Raw genomic sequence first — 25,767 nt, 5'->3', positions numbered from 1 at the left:
CCCCCCCCCCCCCCCGTTCCTCCCGTGCTGCAGCAGCTTTGATCATGCATGCGGAACACAAGGGGTGAAATCTTCGCGCATCACTTATTGCGACACTTTCAATTTTTCAATTTCCGCCTTCAGACACAAGCATTGCTAATCTTTGTAATGATTAATGCCATAATAACTGGTCGGCACTTTCCACTCAGATGATGCTTCCCACATATATCAGCGCTTCATGAAATTCACATAACACGTGACGTACCACGCAACGCTCTTGCTTTTATTACACATCGGAGCTGACACATAATGCAGCATTCACACAATGGCATGTACTGAACGCAGAAGCGCAAATGAAAAGCAGGCCTCGTTATAGGCCAGTCTATTCTGGGTACGCATGTCAAAAGTGCGGAACCCTAATGGACTCACTTAAGAACTGCAGGGGCTGGAGGGCCTTATAGTAGGTTTATATTGTAGACTATACAATACGTAAAATTTTTAAAGTTGCCTGCGGCATTGTAACGCAATTCCAATCCTTCAAATGAAATAATGGAAGAGGCTGATATCTGCGCGAGAAATCAAATTCCGTAACTGACTTATTACCAAATAAATCTGTAACGAAGTTTTAACGGACTGCTTTATGCGCCACATATTTAGTTTAAGAATGGTTGCTGGCGCTTTTGCAAGGCATATTCATTTTGATCGAATCCTAAGGGTGGCACCGTTTTCTAGATACCCACCGCGAAAGTTGCGCTAGAACTGCTGTGTTGCTCTTGCTTTCACTTTTTTAACACCGTTTGATGCATTTAAGCACATGACTACCAGAACATCGCTGTACACGTACACGACCGCGAAACACACCGTAATCATTTCAGTAGTTGTACTCCTCTTTTGCGATTGTTGATAGCAAGGGTATAGGAGAGGAGAGACTTCGGCACAGCTTGAAATCATCTCTTCTCGCATAACGGCAGCGTTTTAGCATAGCCGTCACGCGAGTAGACAATCAAAACCATATTTATTGATATATTAAAGAAGTAGTAGAAAAAAAAAATGACGGATCACGAAACCAAAAGCGATAACATAAACTGCCTGGCGACGCGCGCGTACTCTTTCTAGGGAAAGAGTAGCCCACGTGACCTCGTTCGGCAACACTGGATCGCTGGAGGCGCAGGAGCTGCAGCATGCCATGCACTTCACGAAGGCTGCGCTGCTCGCGGCGGTGCTGCTGCGTGAGATTCTCCGGCTTCGAGCAGCCACCGCAGCGTCGCCGAAGGGCAGCATGCAGACAGGTCGGGACACTGCGAGGGTCAAATATTAACCAACCACCCCCGTGGGTGTCACATTTAGTAAAAAAAGTATAGAAAGAATTGTTCGTTGGATTAAAATCTCGCTCCAGGACGCTGACGAGTGCCGAAGTGCGCAGGCCAATTGCAACGAAAATGGGCCGAGCAAATTCAGCGCTTTTTCTGCATGCAGGTAACCGGGCATGCGCGCATAGTCGTTAACGAGCAACATGTCGTTCTAGCAGTTGACGACGATTCTCCCTCACCCGCCATTGTTACTTTGTGTCTACGGTAGTGGGCTGCTAAGCACGAGGTCGTGGGAACGAATCCCGGCCGCGGCGGCCGCGCATTACGATGGGGACGGCATGTGGAAACACCGGTGCACTTATATTTGAGTGCACGTTAAAGAACCCCAGCTGGTCCAAATTTAGGGAGTCCCCACCTACGTCGTGCACCATAATCAGGTCGTGGTTTTCGCACGTAAAACCCAACGTTAAATTTTTTCAACGGTTCTCCCTCTGTCTTACGACCCTTGTTGTCTCATGTCTTCCTGTACTGCAGAATCTGTGGCTCGGAAGCAGTCGTTTCCGAACCCTGACCGCAGCCTATGCAAATAGCAAGTCTTGTTAACACAATTCGATAAATGTGCAACATTCTCCACTTGTTTTGCAAATGTTAATCGCAAAATGTAATTAAATAAAGCTGAAACACTCACGCGCCAAGTAAAGGATAACTGAGTTCTAACAGTCGATTCCAAGTAGAACGTCGACAATGGCCGATGTGCACATACCATCTATTACCTCCTCAATGACGCCAGTTTTTCTGCTGCGTGCGATTCTCAGGCGTCGAGCAGCTTCGCCGAACGGCAGCGTGGCCACAGGTCAGCACAAAACTGTGACAGCACAAAACGCACTGCGACAGCACAAAACAAGCCCTTTGTCACCCGTGCGTGGCACTTGTGTGACAAATACACTAACATGGCCCACGCTCACTCGAAGCGCTTTACAGAGGCGGGTATGAAATTATAGGTTCCGGGGCAGTCAGGCGACAGCAAGCCAATAGTTCCGAGCGAAATAATCAAATTTCAACAAGAACACCTGCACCATGAACAGCACAACTCCTCCTTTATTCCAGTTGCGTCCAGCGTGCCTCAAGGGAGTGTGCTTTGTACTTTGCTTTTTATAGTCTATATTATCGATTTGCCTGATTGCATGTTGTCCCGAATAAGACAGTTACCCGATGATTCAGCTATTTGCCGCAAAATTTCAACTAACGCTAATCGTGAAGCGTTCCAACCACACCTAAACACATTGATTCCACGGTCTTCAGACTGGCAAATGACCTTAAATTATGCTAAAGCTAAGTGCATGTCGTTTTCACGCTCCTCGTCTCGTATTGCAATGTCATACTCTCTTGATAATAAGATTGGTGAGGAGTCAATTTGCAATGGGATCCAATATGTTCGTCATCACATCAGCGTTACACTTGCATGTGTTACCCGCAAATTTGAAATAATAAAACACAGACTAAAGCAAGCGCGTTTACACTTAAAAAAAAAGATCCAGCATATACACCGCATTAGTGATACCTCAAAGTCGAATACGCATGCGCCACCTGGGATCCGAACCAGGAGTCCATCGTGCGCAACCTTGAATCCTTGTAAGCCGTGCTGCTTGCTTTATCTTTACAGATTATCCCTCGCACTATAGTGCTGCATGTTTAGAGAATCGTGCCGAATTGCATGCGATATCACTACGCCGCAAACACGAGTGCCTATCGCTCTTTGAAAGCTTCACCATATCGAGCGTTTGCATTGATGGCTTGTTCCACTCACGCTCTGTCATTTTCTCTCGCCGAGATCACCCTCTCTAAGTCAAAGCCCGGTGTGTATCCCTGAGATCTTCGCGCGCACTCATTTATACCCAGATTCCTACTTAGCTAGAACAACGTACGATCAGACATTGCCTACTGAATTTCACCCCGACAAATTTTAACAAATCCTGCTTACGTATATCATAGTGTTATGTCTCTGTGCAATGGATGAGTTATATTCTATGTTGTGTTCCTCCAGCACCTTTGCCATCCGGTAGATTTTGTTTTCGAATTACTCTCACTGAGTGCCTTTTATGTATTCTGAATCCTAGGTGTTTCAATTTTCAAATTTATTCTAATATACTGTTAATTAGGTTTTATCCAAACTTTGATTGTACTACGCATAGTCGTGTCTGCGTATTTCGTCGCGTACTTTGGCGTGTTTGTTGCATTTTTCTCAGAAATTGTTATGACAGTATGTTCGTGTGCCCCCCTCCCCCAATTCTAATACCCTCTTCTGCAGGGCATTCAGTGGTGTTATTCAATAAATAAATAAATAAATAAATAAATAAATAAATAAATAAATAAATACAGGTCATTGACAGTGTATTTCTCTTCGTTCTTATACTTAAGAATTCCTTAGGAACTCTAAGTCACTGTTCAACTGTTTCGCTCAAACAGCGCAGCCTTCATCAGCTGCTATTCGAAATTCTATTGTTCGTGGGCAAAGTTGTGATTTCGTTTCCATACATTATTTCAATTGACGCAACAAAAACGTGAAAACTGCTTCAACTGTTTTTTTTTTTCTCGTGGCTAACATGTGAAAAATGGTTCCGGTGATTTCACAAATGATCGGTCAGACACAACAGCACGACCGAAGAAGCGCAGGCTCTTGAATGAGCGGCCATAGCTGAATACAATCAGGTGGCGCCACTAGCAATTTCGCCGGCGTTGTACAGTTTCCGCGATACGGAAAATATTGACTTGATCACACATTCGCGGTGCTCGTACAACGTACTGTATCTTAAACTGTGCTATACGCTAGGCCAAAGGATGGGGAATAATTTACGTATAAAATTGAAAAGAACACACCGTGGAACGGTGCGCTGTGTTATACTCATTTCTGTGCATTTAGTGCTGAGGAAGTGAAGTCTTTCATTGTAACACATTGCCGTCTGTTTGAATGGCAAAGCATAATTATATCGAAATATTCGTCAGAAAACCTACACATTGTATATTTCTCTGTAAGAATGTCATAACAAACGGTGTTACTTGATCTATATCGATAAATATTACGACTGCGATTCGATTGTAGTGGAGTTCTTGGTTCTCTGGGTGATAACAAGATCAGCTTTAGCAGTTTGCCTGCTGGTGGGTAGTGCTGATGTTATGCCTAATTGCAGGGACCTTTATAAATTTATAGAATATTGCCTCGAAAATCTTATTGAATTCATCACCTTTGAAGGAAGCCGTGTTCATATAGGAGGTTGTGGCCAAGTACTGCACCAGGGTGGCCAATCGTGCTCTGGTGAGGGAGTGTGTTACCGGTTCTGGTCACCGGGATCAGGCCACACTCCAGGCCTGCTTATGCAATTTTATCAACACGCCGATTTTTTTTTTAATCCGGTGGAAAATTGCGCGGCACCGGGATTCGAACCACGCACCTCTTGCACGCGAGGCGGGTGTTCTACCTCTACGCCACCGCTGCACCGTGGAATCGGCGATGGGTGAAGTCAAAACAAAATACAGTATACTGATGGGCGACTTCAATGCCAAGGTAGGCAAGAAGCAGGCTAGAGACAAGGCAGTGGGGGAATATGGCATAGGCACTAGGAATCGCAGGGGAGAGTTATTAGTAGAGTTTGCGGAACAGAATAATATGCGCATAATGAATACCTTCTTCCGCAAGCGAGGTAGCCGAAAGTGGACGTGGAGCAGCCCGAACGACGAGACTAGAAATGAAATAGACTTCATACTCTGCGCTAACCCTGGTATCATACAAGATGTGGACGTGCTCAGCAAGGTGCGCTGCAGTGACCATAGGATGGTAAGAACTCGAATTAGCCTAGACCTGAGGAGGGAACGGAAGAAACTGGTACATAAGAAGCCGATCAATGAGTTAGCGGTAAGAGGGAAAATAGAGGAATTCCAGATCAAGCTACAGAACAGGTATTCGGCTTTGACTCAGGAAGAGGACCTTAGTGTTGAAGCAATGACCGACAATCTTGTGGGCATCATTAAGGAGTGTGCCATAGAAGTCGGTGGTAACTCTGTTAGACAGGATACCAGTAAGCTATCGCAGGAGACGAAAGATCTGATCAAGAAACGCCAATGTATGAAAGCCTCTAACCCTACAGCTAGAATAGAACTGGCAGAACTTTCGAAGTTAATCAACAAGCGTAAGACAGCTGACATAAGGAAGTATAATATGGATAGAATTGAACATGCTCTCAGGAACGGAGGAAGCCTAAAAGCAGTGAAGAAGAAACTAGGAATTGGAAAGAATCAGATGTATGCTTTGAGCGACAAAGCAGGCAATATCATTACTAATATGGATGAGATGAGAATAAGTGGCTGAGGAGTTCTATAGAGATTTATACAGTACCAGTGGCACCCACGACGATAATGAAAGAGAGAATAGTCTAGAGAAATTTGAAATCCCACAGGTAACACCGGAAGAAGTAAAGAAAGCCTTGGGAGCTATGCAACGGGGGAAGGCAGCTGGGGAGGATCAGGTAACAGCAGATTTGTTGAAGGATGGTGAGCCGACAGTTCTAGAGAAACTGGCCACCCTGTATACGAAATGCCTCATGACTTCGAGCGTACCGGAATCTTGGAAAAACGCTAACATAATCCTAATCCATAAGAAAGGGGACGCCAAAGACCTGAAAAATTATAGACCGATCAGTTTACTGTCCGTTGCCTACAAAGTATTTACTAAGGTAATTGCAAATAGAATCAGGAACACCTTAGACTTCCGTCAACCAAAGGACCAGGCAGGATTTCGTAAAGGCTACTCAACAATAGACCATATTCGCACTATCAATGAGGTGATAGAATAATGTGCGGAAAATAACCAACCTCTATATATAGCTTTCATTGATTACGAGAAAGCGTTTGATTCAGTCGAAACCTCAGCAGTCATGGAGGCATTGCGGAATCAGGGTGTAGACGAGCCGTATGTAAAAATACTGAAAGACATCTATAGCGGCTCCACAGCCACCGTAGTCCTCCATAAAGAAAGCAACAAAATCGCAATAAAGAAAGGCGTCAGGCAGGGAGATACGATATCTCCGATGCCATTCACAGCGTGTTTACAGGAGGTATTCAGAAACCTGGATTGGGAAGAATTGGGTATAAGAGTTTATGGAGAATACCTTAGTAACTTGCGATTCGCTGATGATATTGCCTTGCTTAGTAACTCAGGGGACCAACTGCAATGCATGCTCACTGACCTAGAGAGGCAAAGCCGAAGGGTGCGTCTAAAAATTAATCTGCAGAAAACTAAAGCAATGTTTAACAGTCTCGGAAGGGAACAGCAGTTTACAATAGGTAGTGAGGCACTAGAATTGGTAAGGGAATACATCTACTTAGGACAGGTAGTGACTGCGGATCCGGATCATGAGACTGAAATAATCAGAAGAATAAGAATGGGCTGGGGTGCGCTTGGCAGGCATTCTCAGATCATGAACCGCAGGTTGCCATTACCCTCAAGAGAAAAGTGTATGATAGCTGTGTCTTACCAGTACTCACCTACGGGGCAGAAACCTGGAGGCTTACGAAAAGGGTTCTACTCAAATTGAGGACGACGCAACGAGCTATGGAAAGAAGAATGATAGGTGTAACATTAAGGGATAAGAAAAGAGCAGATTGGGTGAGGGAACAAACGCGAGTTAATGATATCTTAGTTGAAATCAAGAAAAAGAAATGGACATGGGCAGGACACGTAATGAGGAGGGAAGATAACCGATGGTCATTAAGAGTTACGGAATGGATTCCAAGGGAAGGAAAGCGTAGCAGAGGGCGGCAGAAAGTTAGGTGGGCGGATGAAATTAAGAAGTTTGCAGGGACAACATGGCCACGATTAGCACATGATCGGGGTAGTTGGAGAAGTATGGGAGAGGCCTTTGCCCTGCAGTGGGCATAACCAGGCTGCTGCTGCTGCTGCTGCTGCTGATGATGATGATGATGATGATGATGATGATGATGATGATGATGATGATGATGATGATGATGGAAGCCAGTGGGGCGATGGCTTAGAGAGCAGAGGAGCAATGGGCGCTGTCGTCAGCGCCATCTCGGAGGATCGCGTGACACGAGCAGGACGTGCCCAACAGCAGAGCCGCCGTCCCCACCGTCGACAACGCATAGGCGGAGCGGGCTGCAAAGTTGGGACGGGACGCTTGGATCGGAACACCACTTGCGCCGTACATTCCTCTCGATAGCAGAACATGTTCAAGGCACGCCTATCTTTGTCAGCATCCTTATCTTACTGCCCTCATAACATCATGTAAGTGCTTGAACCATGTCATTGCAGGCCACCTCTGAACCCTTGTGGTGGAAAACCATACGGCAGCGCAAGGCCATCGCTCTCTGGGCTGGAACGGCTTGTTTTGACTAGCGGCCATTCTTAATCCGTAACGCGCTTCACTGGAGTAAACTTTTTCACTGCTTCGCAGCTGCCCAATGATATTCGCAAGGGTATAGAATGCGGCAGCGGTTACGAAGGACGGTTACCGATGCTTCAGTACACAGGTTGATGGTAGCCCACAATAAGTCAAACTTTATTGATAATTTTTTGCAGGTAAACCAGAGGCGCATGCTTTTCATTAACCAGCAATGTCCCGTGTTAATACAGTTCGCAACAACTTTCAAGCGGCTTGTCCTTCTCTCGCGAGGAACGCAAAGCGCGAGTCTCGGCAGCGGCAATTAGGCAGCACGCTGCCTCAGAGATCGAACCCGCTTGCTCTGTTACGATCTGGGAGACTGCGGACAACCCTGACGGTGTGCTGCAGATACCAAGCCATGAACTATGAAGCGGATCAGCTCGAAATATTTTCCTTCGCGTTTTGCGCTACTTCCTTGCTTAGAGTCTTCCAATACTGCTGAATCACTCTCCCATATTAAACCAAGGTTTAATGCGTTCTCGTTCCATTTAGTGCAGGAAAATTAAGCATATGAGAAAAACTCGCGTTGCAAACGACAAGAAAGATGAAGGCAGCACTGGTGATCGAACGAAGAGGCCAGTGAGCTTCAGTGGCACTCATCCTCTGTTTTCTCTTCTTTTTTCCTTTTTTGGCGCTGCGTTTCCGCTTCTAGGCACACACTTAAGCTGGATTAATGTGACGGAACAAATTGTGCTGACGAACATTAGGTGACTCAGTGTTGCCCAATCACTGCGCACACAAGTACGAAGCAGATAAGCAGCTGGCGGAGCAGTTCGTTGCGGCTCAGTCACGTGATGCTTGTCAGAGGACTTTGCTGCGTTGTGTGAAGCCAGCTTGACTCGCTGGCGAAAAGAGGAAGCCTAGTAAATAATGATGTCACCGTGTAGGTGGTCGCGGACAGATTCATTTTATGGTCCCTAGGTGCACCAGTGATGAATACCGGCAGTGTAGCTACCCTGGTGGACAAGCTCGATAGCTTGAACAGGGTTGTTTGCCGAGTCTGTTGACAGGGCGGCATACTATGGCATACAGTGCGAAAACATGACGAAATAAGGAGGACAGACTACACAGGCCATGGATAGTTGATCTCCATGTATTGTGGCCAAATCCTTCAGCGTGTATGATTCCGAGAACCGGGAATGGAAACAAGTGTGGGTCCCTTTTGTCGAAGCACGCTATAATCCGAGGCACAAAAAGCATTACTTTTCCCTCCGATAATATTCCGTATATAAGAGGTGGAGGCTGATGATGTCTAGAGGAATGGACAAAGTGTTAGGAAGTGGGTGTTACGAGATAAAGTCTGAGTGGCAGCCAGCCCTACAGGAAGGCTACAGGAAGGCGCGACTCGACGAAAAAGTGTGGGCGAATGGGAGGGGGCATCACCGCCTATCACGTCAACCTCGCTCTCGCTCTCGGAAGACTGTGTTATCAGCGCGTTCATTGGCCGGCAAGCTGTCGCCTGCGTCCTAACTTCGTGTCGGTAATCGCTATGAAGAAATTTAAAAAAGAAAACAGAATAAAGTAGAAAGGGAAGAGATTGGTGGTTGTGAGTTTCGAACGTAAGAACCCACGTTCAGATGCCGCGCGCGTTACCCACTGGGCGGTTCGTAGACCTTTGCACTCTGCTTGATGAGATCCTGATTGCCAAGCCCGGCGTGAGGATTGTAATGGCATCAACATCACCGTGACTTACTCGAGAGCGTGCCCATTAGATTCCAAGGCAGGCGGGCAAGATAGCATTACGTCACGGATCAAAGTGCACGAGCCTTGTGCTAGGCCAGGCGTCTTAACGCGCTCGCCTTAAAGCCCATGAAGTGCTCATAACTCGAAGGACCGCTCAGCGGCGTTCAGTTGTACATTAATGTTTCGCATTGACAACTGCCAAATGCTTAGGTGTCCTAAGACTTCTTACAGCGAAAAAGTTCTAAGGGCTAGTTCCGCAATGATCTTATCCGTGTGTTAAGAGAAAACTATCATCATCAGGATTGGTTCCAGCGTCACCGTCGTCTTTCACAGCTGGCTCGTTGGCGTCCGTAGGCGTTACCGCGCGAACGCGCTCGTGCGACTGCTCTGGCGTTCGTACTCGCCATTAATCATTTCATTAATGAATTAAAAAGAACGAAGGCGTACGTAATTTTTCAGCGAATTATACCGAAGCTCTTTAAGGCTAGTTCCCCCAGCATCGTGTCCGCGTGTAGATATAAAACTCCCATTGCGCGGTCCGATCCCGAAGACAGTGCAATGCCGGACCGACCCGTGGCGCAGGTGTAGTTCGCCATTAAGCGGCCCACATACACAGCCTCGCTGGTCATCCCTCTTCACAGAGTGGAAGCACAGTGAGCCTTTATTGTTGTTGTTATTGTTGATGGTTTCAACACAAATGGAGTCGAACCTGTTCCTAATACTTCCAACTGTAAGACGACAGTTGAGAATAGCGCATTTTAATTATACTTGCTTTAGAAGGACATCATATATGGCAGAATATTTCATTCAGTGCTATATTTTTCTTATTATTATGCGGCGAGGATGTCATTATATGTAGTGCACTTAACTTATGCGTTCAGCTATCTCGCACGTAGTTCAAATACGACTGCATCATGCAGAAATTCCGAGTTTTCAAGGAAGTTGCTAATAATAGCGAAGTTATTGCTTATAATGGATTGCGTGCAGAATACCCACAGTGTACATTTGCTGGTAATTAACGCTTACAAACCCGTCGGAACAAAACTCCCGCAACATATTGCCGTCAGAGATTACAACGCTTAGGGATGCGTGCACGCCATCATTTTAGTCTTGGCTCCTTTACTGCATGCTTAAATGATTTGATTGCCCTGACGAGCACGTCACAGAATGAGAAGGAAAAGTTCTGCTAGTAAATTTGGTCAGACTGTGCAACCACAGCAGAGTACATCCGTTTTGACAGAATTCCTCTGGTATTCGACTAAATTATGTTGCTGTCCGTTACGGAGCCTTTTTGTTTATTCAATTCGATCAGTTTACCAGCCAAATCTACGATATTATTATGAGTCACGCCGTAGCGAGCGTCCTTCGGAGCATATTTCAACCCGGTGGGGTTCTTCATCGCGCACCCAAGTAACGGCATGCGCCGCCGTTTTTGATTTCCGCCCCCCTTCGGAAAGCGTCCGCCTAGGGAGGATCGAACCGGCGACCTCGGACTCAGAAGTGCAACCCCTTAGGCACTGGACAACCACAGCGGGTAATTATTCTTTTTTATTTCGTACATAGTGCAAACCTCCATACGGAGGCGGTTACTGGACATGCGGCAATACATTGCATCGAAATATGAAGGACAAGGTTATACGCTTGTTAATATTATACGCGTAGTTAAACTGTACACTAAGAGATCGTGACCTTCCTGTACGAGCCCTTAAAATGAACAACAATAAAGGAGCAGGAAATGAACGACAAAAGGTACATCGAAGCCAATTCACACTCAGTACTCGCTGACAACTATTCTGTGGCACGAAGCGAAGGCTACGGGTCTTCAGTTTTCTGCACGTGTAATTGTATGCAGCCGAGTCTCAGTGATTGAGTGTGGCACAGGCTTCGGCTTTGATTTTTTCCGACGTTGCATGACTCCTTCATTTCTGTGCCGGCAGATACCATTATCTCAGGGTAAATTTCCGAAGCTAATCGAATTTGCCCCTACCCCTCCCCCCCCCGTCTAGGACCTAAAACATGACCTCGACCTCTAGAGAGCGACAGGATGGCTACTGCAGGGCTCCCATGACTGCTTATTACCTCATCAAATTTTATTTTCTACTAATATTCAGTCTTTGTTAAAAACGTAGAACCAAAATATCTGCACACAATATGGATACAAGGGTGCACACAGAGGCACTTCTTCGATTATTTGTAATATTCTTCGAATATTTGTAAAACTTATATCTGTAAAACGTACTTACAATTACCTGCGCTAAGACTCCAACGTTAGGATTAAAAGGAATTAACAAATATACAGGAGAGACCGTTCCATTCTTACTGATGAATATTGTTAGGAGGTTTTCAATCCAGACTGATAAAGGACAGAAAGGCAGCATGGCCCATCTTATCTCAGTATGAAGATATCCCGTGACGTGGCGTGATATCTGCGTGTATGAAATAATATTGATGGCAGGGCAGCTACATACACTCACGGCGAATGAATAAACATCACTTGCCAGGGCTCTGCCGGAGCGCAGCATTTCGTGCCGGAGCCAGAAGCACGGTAGGATGCTGCAGCTGCCAGGTGCTGCTGCTGTCCCCAGAGTGCAGCTTGACATGGCATCATGGTGGCACTTGCGCTGGAAGACGTGGCGAGGAGACCTGCTGCAGTCCTTGTGGCGCCCAGGCAGCCGGAGCGATAATTGGTCGGTCGAAGCCCGCTGCCTAGCCCCGCCAGCACGATGTCGGATGGAGAGTGAAACCGGACGGCGGACCCCATCAATGCGCAGTTGACGTCTTGCGTGAGGGTGCCTTGGCATCCGGGAACGCGTGAAGGACTTCAGAGCGGCTGAAGGCGCCATCGTCTCCGAGGTGCTCGCTCGGTTGGCTGGTTGCTCTCGTGCAGCGTCTCGTGCAGCGTCGAATGGAGAAGGGCGCTTCGTCTTCGTCTTTTACTCGCACGTGATACTCGCACACAGGCGACGGGCATCGCTTTTAATACGCTTATGAATACGAGAATGAAATGCGTTTATTCTCACGAACATCCGCACAGAGGTGCGATAGTTCTATACACACTTAACTTGTAGAAAAGAGCCCCTTTCGCGGACTCAGTTGATATATGATATGACGGCCGTATTTTCGGAACGATGTTCATATTTTTACGTTTGCGCGCCGCAGCAGAAAGAACAGTATTTTAGAAGTGCGGTCCTTTCATCGACAGTCATGGTGGCGTTTTTTGTCATTGAATTGACAAGCTTTTCTGCTTAGGTTTAATTTGTAAGGAAGCAAAAAAAAAAAGTAATCTCTACAAAAAAGCTAATCAAGAAGAAAGCCAGAAATAAAGGAAACCAGATACAGGGAACGTAATACGTGGCAGAATTCAATCATTGTCTGCGCCTCTGATGTCGATGTAATACGACCATGCGCAAGAGATCTTGGTAATCAGACAATGATGTCGCTGTCTTTCCAGAAAGGCAAAACTACTTACAATGTAGGTTGACATCATTTTAACATATGTACTAGTGCATCTCAAGTGCACCGCTTTCATGCTTTACTTTCTTCAAATTATCCTTAACATGTGAGGCAGAAAAAGAATGAAAGAAAAGTACGGCACAACCAATTTATTTATTTATTTATTTATTTATTTTGATATTGCGCGTTTAAGGCTAGAGACAACGGCAGAGCGCGGCGAGCGCGAGCACCAACAGCAACCGTCTTCTTCCTCGTCGTGTTCTGCTGGCGCCCGTATTTCTCACTACAGTCACTCCCCGCCGAAAAAGTATTAGTCCTGGCGACCTATAGAACAGCAAGCACTGGTGGGTCGTAGTGCGGCGTCAGTCGGTCGACATGAACAGTTTCGCATCCGCGATGCCGCTCGTCCGCAGATGGTTCAATAGACACATTGACGTAGTTGACCGGGGACGTCTGTTGTGGAACCCGGTAAGGGCAGTCATATTTTGGTCTGAACTGTGTAGAAAGGCCTGGATTAGAGGAAGGAACGCGTAGCCATACCAGTGTTACAGGTGAATACGAAGGAAAAGTCAGGCTGAGTGTCACGGCCGTGTTTCTGACTGGCGTGATTTTGCGCGGTAAGTGGGCGAGCTATCTGACGACATTCTCCAGAGTCAGACAGTCCCAGTTATAGTTACAGTTCAATAGTTCTATATATACAGTATAGGGTATATATATATATATATATATATATATATATATATATATATATGTGTGTGTGTGTGTGTTCTCACAACATATTCTTTTTTTCCTAAAGATATACTGATAGGACGGGGACCGGCAGTTCCATTGGCACAGGCGGCTCGCTGCTGCCAAGGAGAGAAATTGTTTGGTCACTCCACAGCGGTCATCGGACCGCTGTGGAGTTCCTCCGATTACTCCGCATTTGGGTGTGACATGACTGGGAGTAAGTCAGTTTGTTGACATGCCCATGCTATGTGGTGTAATGTGGCCTTCTCGTTGCACCATGGACAAGTGTTCCTATATAGTGTGGGGTGCATTTTATTTAGCGCGGGAAGGTTAGGGTATGACCCTGTTTGTAGTTTTCTCCATGGGACAGCTCCTTCCCTGCTAGGGGGCTTGGTCAGCGGAGGGTATCGCTTCCCACTGCCTCTGTAACCAGCCAAATCTAGTGCGGCGTGCACAACGGGCATCAGAGGCCAGCGGAGCCCTGGACTAAGGGCAGCTGACCATTGCGATAGAGGACGAACAAAGCAGTGGGTGAAGACCTCCAAAGAAGACATAAGGAGGAAGAATCCCTTGAAAGAATCCTCCCCAGCCGCAGAACAAAATTACTAGAGCTCAATAAAGTTTTCCCTCCTTCCCTCCCTCCCTCCCTCACTCACTCACTCACTCACTCACTCACTCACTCACTCACTCACTCACTCACTCACTCACTCACTCACTCACTCACTCACTGCGCAGCAGAAAGGGAGCCGAGTTTGAGTAGAAGCCAATTGCCGTGATACTTCTATACTAGATACAAGTACAGGGTAACTAGTTCGTTACTTCACGTTTACGCTTGGCTCTTTCTAACGATTCCCGAATAAAGTGTGAGAAATATTACTCTACTGTATGGTATCTTTTCATTTTAGGCGTAAAGAATTAAAACCTAAAGGAGTGTAAAAAGTATTTCGTCGCTATCATAGATTCAAGTGAGAGGAAAATGACTTACCATTAACTGCGAACGATGCAGCCTTAAGACAGACGACGCTTCCGTCGAAGCAGGCGCTGTTGATGCTGGCGGACTCTGGGAAACCCGCGCAGCAAGCCTTCGGCCGCCTTTGCTTTTCGCTTTAAAGCGATCGCAGCTTAAAAATAGCAGCTGCGTGCCATGCGGCGCCCAGCAATGTTACCAGCCTCGATAAACAGCCGCCCTTCTCGGAATGCCGCGGGCGCACTCAGGTCATCGGCTTCGACCGTTGTGCGTGGTGGCGCCACTGTATTTATTTCGGGATTGTGGCTACTCATCTTTTGCCAAAATTATCCGTGACAAGTGCGTTCCTCGCAAAAGAAATCCGCGCCCCCCCCGCCCCCCCCCCCCCTTAAAAAAAAAAAAAAAAAAGGAGACACAAACGCATCTGTGAACATTGACCCGCGACCACAGATTTGTTCGCGGTCGACAGAGGATGGGTCATAGACAGGCTGCAGTGGCTCCGTGGCATACCACAGCTCATCGGTGAAACCGCTTAACGCGATATCGCGGGTTTGGCTGTCGACAGCGGTAGCCGTATCCCGAAAGGAGCGCAATTCAAGAGCGATCATGTGCCGACCAATGGGCGCACGTGAAAGTACCACAGGCGATCAAAAAACAATTCGGACCCCCCCAATGCATGTGGCATGTCTCTCTTAGCTATAGAGTTCTGGCTTTCGAATGCAAACACCAGAAGAGTAATTTTAGATTATGGGGTTTTACGTGCCAAAACCACGATCTGATTATGAGGCACGCCGAATAGCGGGGGACTTCGAAAATTTGTACCATCAGCGGTTCTTTAAAGTGCACCTAAATATAAGTGCACGGGTGCGGCCGTCGTGACCGGGATTCGATACCGCGACCTCGTGCTTAGCAGCTCAACACCATAGCCACTAAGCAACCACGGAGAGTCGTGTAAGTGTAATTTTCAAACGCGCTTCCTATAATTTGAACCGGTTACCCTAATCTGCCCATCGAGGAGTTGGGGGCAAGTATGGATACAAAGAAGAAGTTTGAAAAAACAACAACAACAACAAAAAGAACGCACCGAATGTCAGCACGATTACAACGGCAAGGAAGTGATGGCAGTGCGATAATCCAACCATGCTATAGAACGAGGTACAGTGCCGGTGTAATGAAAGCGATGTTGGTTTATGCAAAGAAATATTTTGTTGACCTGTTCTACGATGTCACTGCTGAATATAGAAGTTCTATTCTAGACCATGGATGCGTATTCAAGTTAAAGAACACGATAGTTGCGTACAACTTGCGGAATGGTGTAGGACAATATAATTTCCTTCATAGTCTGCAAACAGAGCTGAGAGAGCGCGCATCCCGCACTGAAACGCGATTAGTGTGCACACAAAGGTGTAAGGTTGCATCAAACAGTGTGCACGGATCATTGATCTGAGTGCCATTGCACAATGGTTCAGGATCTACAGATTAAGAAAAAAGAAAAATTTGCTGCTCTAAACTAGAGGCTCCGCGAAACTACCGCGAAACGTACCGTAATCATTTGAGTAGTTGTACTCCCTTATTGCGGTTGTTGATAGTAAGGGTGTGGGACAGGAGAGACTTCGGCACAGCTTGACATCTTTTCTCGCATAACGACAGCGTTTTAGCGTAGACGTCACGTAAGTAGACAATCAAAACCATATTTATTGAAATATTAAAGAAGCACAAGAACAAAAAGCGACGGATCATGAAATCAAGTACGTTAGCATGAATGAGCTGGCCACGCACGCAGACCCTTTCTAGAGACAGAGTAGGCCACGTGACCCAATTCGGCAACACTGGGTGGCTCGAGGTGCAGCAGCTGCAGCATGCGATGGACGTGGCGAAGGGCGCGCTGCTCGTGGCGCTACTGCTGCGTGCGATTCTCCGGCATCGAGCAGCCACCGCAGCTTCGCCGAAGGGCTGCACGCCGGCAGGTCGGGACACTGCGAGGGTCAAATGTTAATCAACCATCCCCGTGGGTCTCACATTTAGTAAAACCAAGTATAGAAAGAACTGTTCGTTGGATCGAAATCTCACACGAAGATGGTGACAAATGTTGAAGAGCACATGCCATTTGCAACCAAATTGAGGCGAGCGAATTCACCGATTTGCTGCATACAGGTAACCAGGCATGCGCGAATGCTCGGTAAGGAGCAACATGTCGTTCTAGCAGTTGGACACGATTCTCCATTGTGATCCTTCCTGCTTCGTGTCCTCCATTCCTGCGGAATCTGTGGTTCGTAAGCATTGTTTCCAAACCCTTACCGCGGTCTACGCAGATAGCAAGCCTTGCAAAAGGAATCGGACCAACTTACAACATTTTCCGTCTTGTTTTAGAAAGTTTAATCACAAAATATCGTTAAGTATTGCGGAAGCAGTCACGCGCCAAATGATCGATAATTGACTTCTAACGTTCGATTCGCAGTAGACCGCCGCTAATGGCCGATGTGCACACACCGTGCATTACCTGCTCAAAGACGCCAGTTGTGCTGCTGCGTGCGATTCTGAGGCGTCGAGCAGCCTCCGCAGTCTCGCCAAAGGGCAGCGTGGCCACAGGTCCTGGCACCGCGACAGCACAAAGCAGGCCCTTTGTCACCCTTGCGTGGCACTTCTGTGGGAAATCCAGTAAGGAATACCGCACTCAGTTTAAGTGATATACAGAAGCGGTTATGAATTTAGAAGTGCCCGTGCAGTCACGCGACGGAAAGCCAATAGTTACTAGCGAAATGATAAATTTTGGACGGGAAAACCAGGCACAAATACCGTCTCGCCGCACTTATACGTAAGAATTCGTTATGAACTCTCAGTCACTGTTAAATCTCTTCTTTACGTATGAGGTTGTCATTTCGTTTCCATGGAATATATTGAGCGCGCAAGAAATAAGAAACGTAAACCAGAGCAACGTGAAAACTACCTCAACATTTTTTTTTCGCATGTCTTACATGGAAAATGATTCAGCTGATTTCACATGTGGTCGGCCAGGCACAATAGCACGACCGAAGAAGTGCATGCTGTTGAAAGAACTGCCGTACCTGAACACAATGAGGTGGCTACACTAGCAACTTCCCCTACGTTGTACAGTTTTTACGATACGAAAAATATTGACTTGAGCATACATTTGCAGTGCTCCTATAATAAACTGATAATTACTTAGGATATATATAATATATAATCTATATATAATATTTTTTATAGAATGTATTACATATATATATGATAATGAGCCCGGCATGCAATGACATCAACATCAAAGCGACTTACTCGGAAGCGTCCCTATTAGATTGCATGGCAGGCGCGCAAGGTAGCATTACGTCACTGATCTAAGTACACCGGCCTTGTGCTATCTAGGAGGCGTTGGCCAGGCGTCTTGACGCGCTAGTCTTAGCACCCGCGAAGAGTTCATAAGTCGAAAGACTGTTCAGCGGCGTTCAATTCTACGCTTATGTTTCCGGATTCATAACTCATAAGATGTGCTTAAGTGTCCTCGGATTTTTTTTCGTTGACAATTTGAACATAAAGGCAGTCGAAGATCCTCCTAATCCTTATCGAGCAATCAGGTGTGACGACTATTGAGAATAGTTCACTTTAATTATATTTGCCTTAGAAGGACATCACATATGGTACTATATTTATTTATTTAGTTATTTAGTTATTTATTCATGGGGGGAAGGTCTTGTTTTGTACAGCTCACTAAACTAATGCGCTCAGCTATCTCGCGCGTAGTTCAAATACGTCTTGATCATGTCGAAATTGCGAGTTTTCGAGGAAGTTGGTATTCCCTGCACTTAGCAGAATAAATGTGAAATTATTGCTTATAGTGGGTTGCGTACAGAATACTTACAGTGTACTTCTATTGTAATTGACGCTTACAAAACCGTCAGAACAAAACTCCCGCAGCGTATTCGCGGCACGTTGGTCGTCAGAGATTTCAAGGCGTAAGGATGCGTGCACGTAATTGTTTTATTCTTGGCTATAATTACTGCACGCCTAAATGATTTGAGTGCCCCGACGAGCACGTCATTAAATGGGAAGGAAAAGTTTGGCTAGCACATTTCGTCAGACTGTGCAACCACAACAGGCAACTGCAGTTTTCAGATAATTGTTTTGGCAATCAGCTAAATGATCCATGTCGTTACCGAGTCTTTCTTAAAATTTTAATTTGGGCATTTTACGAGCCGAATCTTCGAGAATATTATAAGGCAGGCCGTAGTGAGCGTGCTTCCACGTGGACGGTGTAAAAACTTGTTTTGTTTGCCTCAACAGTATTTTGTTGGTCATCAGTCCATCGGGGGAGCTCAGAGTCGGAATGAGTGAATTCTGGGGTTTTACGTGCCAGTGGGAATTCTGGGGTTTTACGCCGTAGTGGACAACACTCCAGATTAATCTTGACCACCTGGTGATCAACTGACAGGCCGGACAGCAAGCGACGAACACACACCAGAAAATGCGGCCGCCATTTTGCCTTTGCCATGTTTACTTTGACGGACGCCAAAAACGGGCTATTTTCTCGTGTATGTGAAAACTCTACTTGAAAATTAATGAATACAGCAAAAATGTCAGTTGCTTACTGCTGAATGTGACCCGTTGTTGCAATTTATCTGCTTTAAAAAACAATACAATATGTTTCTTCGAGTGTAAGAAAACGTCAACAGAACTGCGGGACTTCTTGCTACAGCGGTGCCAAAGTCGCGCTTTAGTTCCATAGCCTTCGCTGTCGCGCGAAGAAAAGTTCACGAAGATATAGCTGCTAGTATAATTCTGCTTTTTTATCTTGCAGAACGGCGATCGCTGCATGAACGAAATATATGTGAAGAAGACGTATATGATTGACAGGACACACAGGCACTTATTCGGTTTAACCTTTCTTTGCAAATGACTTATACAGCCACGGTGCAACCCGCGTCGTTCCACGACGTCGCGGAATCCAATCCTAGCCATGGCGGGAGAAATGTGAAAACACCCGTGTACTTAGATGTAGCTGCACAAAAAAAAAAAAAACCAAAATGTCCAAATTAACCCGGAGTCCCCGCTACGGCGTGCGTCAAAGGCAGATCGTGGTTTTGCCACGTCAAACCCCATAACCAAAAAAAAAAAAAAAAATAACAGACAAGCTGAATATTCTCCAACCAAAGGCATGAAGTTCCAAAATAAAAAATAAACGCTTGAAATGCTATTCAGTTTTTCATGAGGAGTAGCGGCATATTAATCCAAATAGTTTAGGGAAAATAGGCCAACACGGTGCCTATTATGGTGCACTCTGCCGGTTCCTACGACGCTCCAATTCGGTTTACAGCGATGCGGAGCCCCTAGAGATTGGAGCCGTAGAATACTGCCTCAGCCGAACGTGCTAGCTGCTGCCAGAGCTATCGGAGTAGTCACGTGATGGAACTTCTGTCGGACCTCGGTCGCGCTCTCAGGTTGCAGGCATGCAGCACCGCCTCCTCACAATCTCAATGGGAGCGCGGCGCTCTGAACAGACCTGCCGAATGCAAACTGCGCCGCGAGAGCGCTCAAAAGAGACCACACCATTGTAGCGTCAAATTTAATATAAAAAGATCATGTGACGCACTCTAGGACCTGCGCCTATCAAATAATCTTGACGGCAGGACAGCTATTAACAATCATGTCGAATGAAGAAACTGCCATCACTCGGCAGGGGCAGAGACTTTTGTGCCGGAGCCAGAAAGACGGTAGCATGCGGGGGTTGCCGCCTGCTGCTCCTGCTGATCCCAGAGGGCAGGCCAACATGGCGTCCCGGTGGTAGTTGCGCTGGAAGACGTGGCGAGACCTGCTGGGGTCCTTGTGGCGCCCAGGCAGCCGGAGAGAAAATTGGGCGTTCCAAGCCCGCTGCGTAGCCCCGTCAGCACGAAGTGAGCATGCATATTTGGTCAGTTTGCGCAACTACGCAATGAAGCAGCCATTCAGATCAAATATTGTGTCGTTGTTCTAGATGATTCAGTTTGCTGCCGGAAGTTGCATGCCGGAACTACACTCGAATGATGAATCGCACCACTGCGGCATTTATTTTACCACCGGGGGTTCTTTACCGTGCACCGAATTTATCTTGCACAAGTGCTTTTGCATTCGGTTCTTATAGGAATTTGGCTCCCGCTTTCTAGGATCGAACCCATGACCTCGACCTCTGTAGCGCGACAGGATAACCACTGGGCTATCATGACGGCCTATTACCTTGTCATCTATTAGTTGCTACTCTTATTCACTCTTTATTAAAAATTTAGAACCGCGGTCACTGCGTGGACAAAATATCTGTACAAAAGATGGATAGATAGCCTGCACACAGAGGCCCTTCTTTGATTACACGTTTTTCGGGGCTTAACCTCTGCAAAAGCGTGTAGATGACTGTTACAGATACGTAATGACCATTATGTACACGAAGACACCAGCTTTAAAATTAAAATGAATAAACAAGCACATGTGCGATGGTTCCATTTTTACTGACGATTATTGTGAAGCGGTTTCCTATCCAAATAGTTAAAGGTCACGAAGTCAGCATTGCGCATCTTATCTCAGTATGAAGATATACCGTGACGCACCGTTCCATCTGCGCGTATGAAATCATATTGACGGCAGGGCAGCTACATACACCTATGGCCAATGAATAAACATGACTTGCCAGGGCTCTGCAGGAGCGCAGCCTTTCGTGCCGGAGCCAGAAGCACGGTAGGACGCTGCAGTTGCCAGGTGCTGCTGCTGTCCCCAGAGTGCAGCTTGGCATGGCGTCATGGCGGCACTTGCGCTGGAAGACATGGCGAGGAGACCTGCTGCAGTCCTTGTGGCGCCCAGGCAGCCGGAGGCATAACGGATCGGTCGAAGCCCGCTGCGCAGCCCCGCCATCACCACGTCGGATGCACAGTGAGACTGAACGGCGGACGACTTCAGTGCGCCGTTGACGTCTTGCGTGAGGGTGCGTTCGCATCCGGGAACGCGTGAAGGACTTCAGAGCGGCTGAAGGGGCCATCGTCTCCGAAGAGCCCGCTCGATTGGCTGGTTGCCCTCGTGCAGCGTCTCGTGCAGCATCGAACGCAGAAGGGCGCTTCGTCTTTTACGCGCACATGATCCTCGCACGCACGCGACAGGAATCGCTATTAATATGCTTATGAATGCGAGAATGGAATGTGTTTATTGTCATGAACATCCGCACAGAGTTACGATGGTTGTATACCCACTAGTGAAAACCTGGCACTTTCATGGACTCAATGGATGTATGGAGGCCGGCTTTTCGGAACGAGGTTCATATTTTTACGTTTGCGCGCCACTGCAGAGGAAACTATATTTTACAAATTCGCTGCTTTCATCGACAACCATGGCAACATTTTTTTGTTATAAAATTGGCAATCTTTTCTGATTAGCTTTCATTAGTGAGGAAGCAAGAAATGAAGCTGTACAAGAAAGGTACTCAAAAGAAAGCCAGAAATAAAGGAGAGGAGATACAGGAAACGTAATACGTGGCAGAGATCAATCGTAGTCTGCACCTCTCATGCCAATGTAGTACGACCATTTGCAAGAGATCTTTGTAATCAGAGAAGGATGTCTCCTGCCATTCCAGAAAGGCAATGCTACATACAGTGCAGATTGGCATCGTTTTAATATATTTACTAGTGTATCTCAAGTGCACCGCTTTCATGCTTGCTTCGAATTATCCTCAACATGTGAGGCACAAACACAATGAAAGAAAAAATACGGCAGAACTCATCTTACGATGAACATCTGCGTTATTGCGATTGGCATTGAAGCTATATAGTGACATGTGGTACTTCCGATGCCGAAACGTGTATACAGCCGTCACCCTTTCTTACGGTTCTCATAGCAGACGCTGCGCCATCTAGCTTTGGGGATGTGAAGTCGGTGTCGGTGTGATTGCGCCGAGCGCCGGAGAAACATTCAATGGCACCTTGCATGCTGGAATTTTTGTGCAAATCTGTCGTGATAATATTTAAGGTGAGAGATAGAGATGCAAATAAAAGTGTTGATTATGTTTATTTCAGCATAAATAATAAATAGATGTGTGTTTGAACATCCCGATGCTACACATTTGACTAGAAAGAGAGAGGCTGTATTCAGTTGCAGAAAGAGGTAGAGGTCGGCATGGGTGAAGTGCCTCTAACCTGCTACACTGTAAACAGGTTTGACCCTTTTAGGGAGTTTTGGACTCGTTGCATAACTTCAGCCCTTAAGGGAGGACAATATCCTCCATTCGAACGGAGTTTTTTTTCACACCCTTGTGTTTGGTGGTGTTATGGGGAGTTATGGGAGTTTTTTAATTCTCCTTTGAACACCAACCCCTGAGTGGTTGCAGGAGTCTATATGGGGAATTATGGGAGTTTTTTAATTCTCCTTTGAACACCAACCCCTGAGTGGTTGCAGGAGTCTATATGGAGAATTATGGGCGGTTTTTAATTCTCCTTTGAACACCAACCCCCGAGTGGTTGCAGGAGTCTATATGGGGAACGTTGGGAGTTTTTCATTCCTCTTTTGAACACCAGAACTATGGAAGTTCTTATGAGGAGCTTTGGGAGCTTTTACAAGTTGACATGGGTATTTTATTTTGCTTCTTATGGGAATTTATAGGAGAAGCGATGGGAGTTCTTACGTACATATTTTCGGAAACGTTTGGCTTCTTAAGGGCGTTTTGAAGGATACCTTTGGGAATTTATTTTGCCTCCTTGTAGGAGTGCTTAGGTGTAAACCTGGGAGCAACCGTTCCCATATTTTGGGAGCTCTGCTTAAGGGAGCACTTATGGATAGTTTTGAGAGTTCGATTTTTGCTTTTTATGGGAACATATAGGAGAATGCTTGGGAATGAATTTTTACAGCTTTAGGGAGCTGTTTTACTGAGGGAGTTTTAAACAGATGTTTTGGGAGTGCATTTTAGCTCCTTATTAGAGCTTTTACAGGTAGGTCTGGGAGTTTATTATGCACTTTTTGGGAATTTTACGAGGTTGAAGGGAGTTCTTTTTGTGTGTGTGTTTAGTAGATTGTGTCTGACGAGTGCAAAAACCATGACAAAGCAATAAAATGTCTGGAAATTTATTGCAGTTCCAGAATCAAATGTGCCAGCATGATAGTACAATCAATGACTATTAGCATAATGAAAGTGAAATAATTCAATAAATTGGATACAAACAAGCGAACCAGTTTGACAGGAAATTCAAGCATATTGCAAGCTTCAGTACAGTTGAAAATCCACAAGTGCAGCCAAGACTGAAATTCAGCGGCTCAAAACATCATGAGCTATTGGGCAGTCCTTGCATGCATTAGAACAGGCCACATTTGTTTTTGCATGTAAAAAGCATGCTACAAAAAATGATCCAGAGGAGGCCAGACAGCACCAATGACCTAGAACATAATGAAAGTACCTTTGAATACCTATGCTATTTCTAATAGACATCTACGTACAACTTATTCTCTCATGTAACACACAGCTGCAAAGAAAAAGCAGAGGTGGTACCACCCACTCTGAATCAATTTCCTTAGCGTACAGTACCTGAAATTCAAGCTTGCCAGCTAGAGAACATGACAAGTTCACAGCAAAATGGGCATAATGTGATAACAGTAGACAAACAGGTGATATCTCAGGCTGAAGTTAATTCAACAAGGGGACTAGTCGTCGTCAGGGAAAGAAAATCCAAGCAGACAATTCCAGCTCACACTTACTTGCATACACAGATGTCGCTACATAGGTTTGTGTTGTGATGCCCCATGACCTAAGTCAGCATCAAAGAGGTTCATTGAAGAGTGGCACATATGCAGTGGCACACACCCAGTGTACATACACAAGTTTGTGTCAAAAAAGTTCATTGGAGAGCTGCATCTACCCAGTGGCCCCAAGTGCTCGTAGTAGCCCCAGGGGCACATACTGAATTTTCACAAATATAAGGAGTTCTTTTTTCAAAATTTCTGGCCTCAGAAGACGCCTCGCATTATATAACTGACATAGACACAAACAAGATCACTCATAGAAATTGGTGCCAGCAACCTGCCAAACTCCCATACTTCTACACACCTTGCTACCCCAACTAAACCCCCATGGTGAGCATTTAAACTTACCTCACCTTCCCTATGCACTCACTCATTTTGCTGGATATTCATGGAGTGGAGAAAAGTGAACTATATAAATACTGCCAAGGAAAACGGTTGTTACCCTAACGAAGAAGTCCACTTCTCAAAAAAATTTCTCCACCTGATATAACACTTGTTCGACCTCTGCTGATCACCTTCAGCTGAATATTGCATATCACACAAAGCAGCACTTCAACTATAATTTTTAGTTTTATAATGAAACAAAAATTTCTTAGGAAGTGAAATAAAATATGATACAGGAACCCTTAACAGTATCCATAAGTGTGAAATTTTGACTCAGGCAAAGAGGCAAACACTTTGCCACCAGGGCACACATAAGGCGTCATTACATTTTCTCTGCAAAAAGCCTTAACACCCCGACGACAGGTGGTGTTGCATGGAGCCATGCATGCATTTCAAAAAATAGGCATTTTGTATTTTCTTCTTCCGCAAGATCAAGGCAGGCAGGCTGTGATGCTGTGCAAACAGTGGTGGCCTTCAAAAGGGAAGGAATCCGCACAAAAAGCCATGGTACTGTTGAGATGGCAGTCCATGATAGGGAGCATTCTGGAAAACCAAACGTAAATAGATTATGTACTATTGTATTGCAAACAGACACCGCATGAATATTTAAACATAGCATCGCCAATTATTTAACAGTGCTGGGCCATTCAATGCTACCACTCCAAGTGCATCTTGGCCACCTCAGATTTTAGGAAAAATTACAGCCCATTGTACAGTTGCAGACTGGATGAAGTGGAGAGTATGACGAAAGCCCGTCTGGTCGGGATGATGCGTACTAAAAGGAAGAGGTCCAGACACCGACCAAAATGTTTAAAATAGTGTTTTATGTTTTCAAATTCAAATAAATTCAAATAACTTCAAAAATTCAAACAAGTACTTTAAACCATTTTGGTCAGTGTCTGGACCCCTTAAGTTGCAGAATGCACAAACAGAATACTTCGCGAAAATTTCACATGGTGTGAGTATCGTTATCTTGTAGGCTAAGGTTGAAACATCATGGCACTGACAAAGCTACAAACAAGTGTTTCTACGAATGACCACAAGGCCTTCCAGAATG

Source organism: Dermacentor andersoni, chromosome 1 (assembly GCF_023375885.2).
Source record: "Dermacentor andersoni chromosome 1, qqDerAnde1_hic_scaffold, whole genome shotgun sequence".
NCBI lineage: Eukaryota > Metazoa > Arthropoda > Arachnida > Ixodida > Ixodidae > Dermacentor > Dermacentor andersoni.
This window is presented reverse-complemented; position numbering follows the sequence as displayed.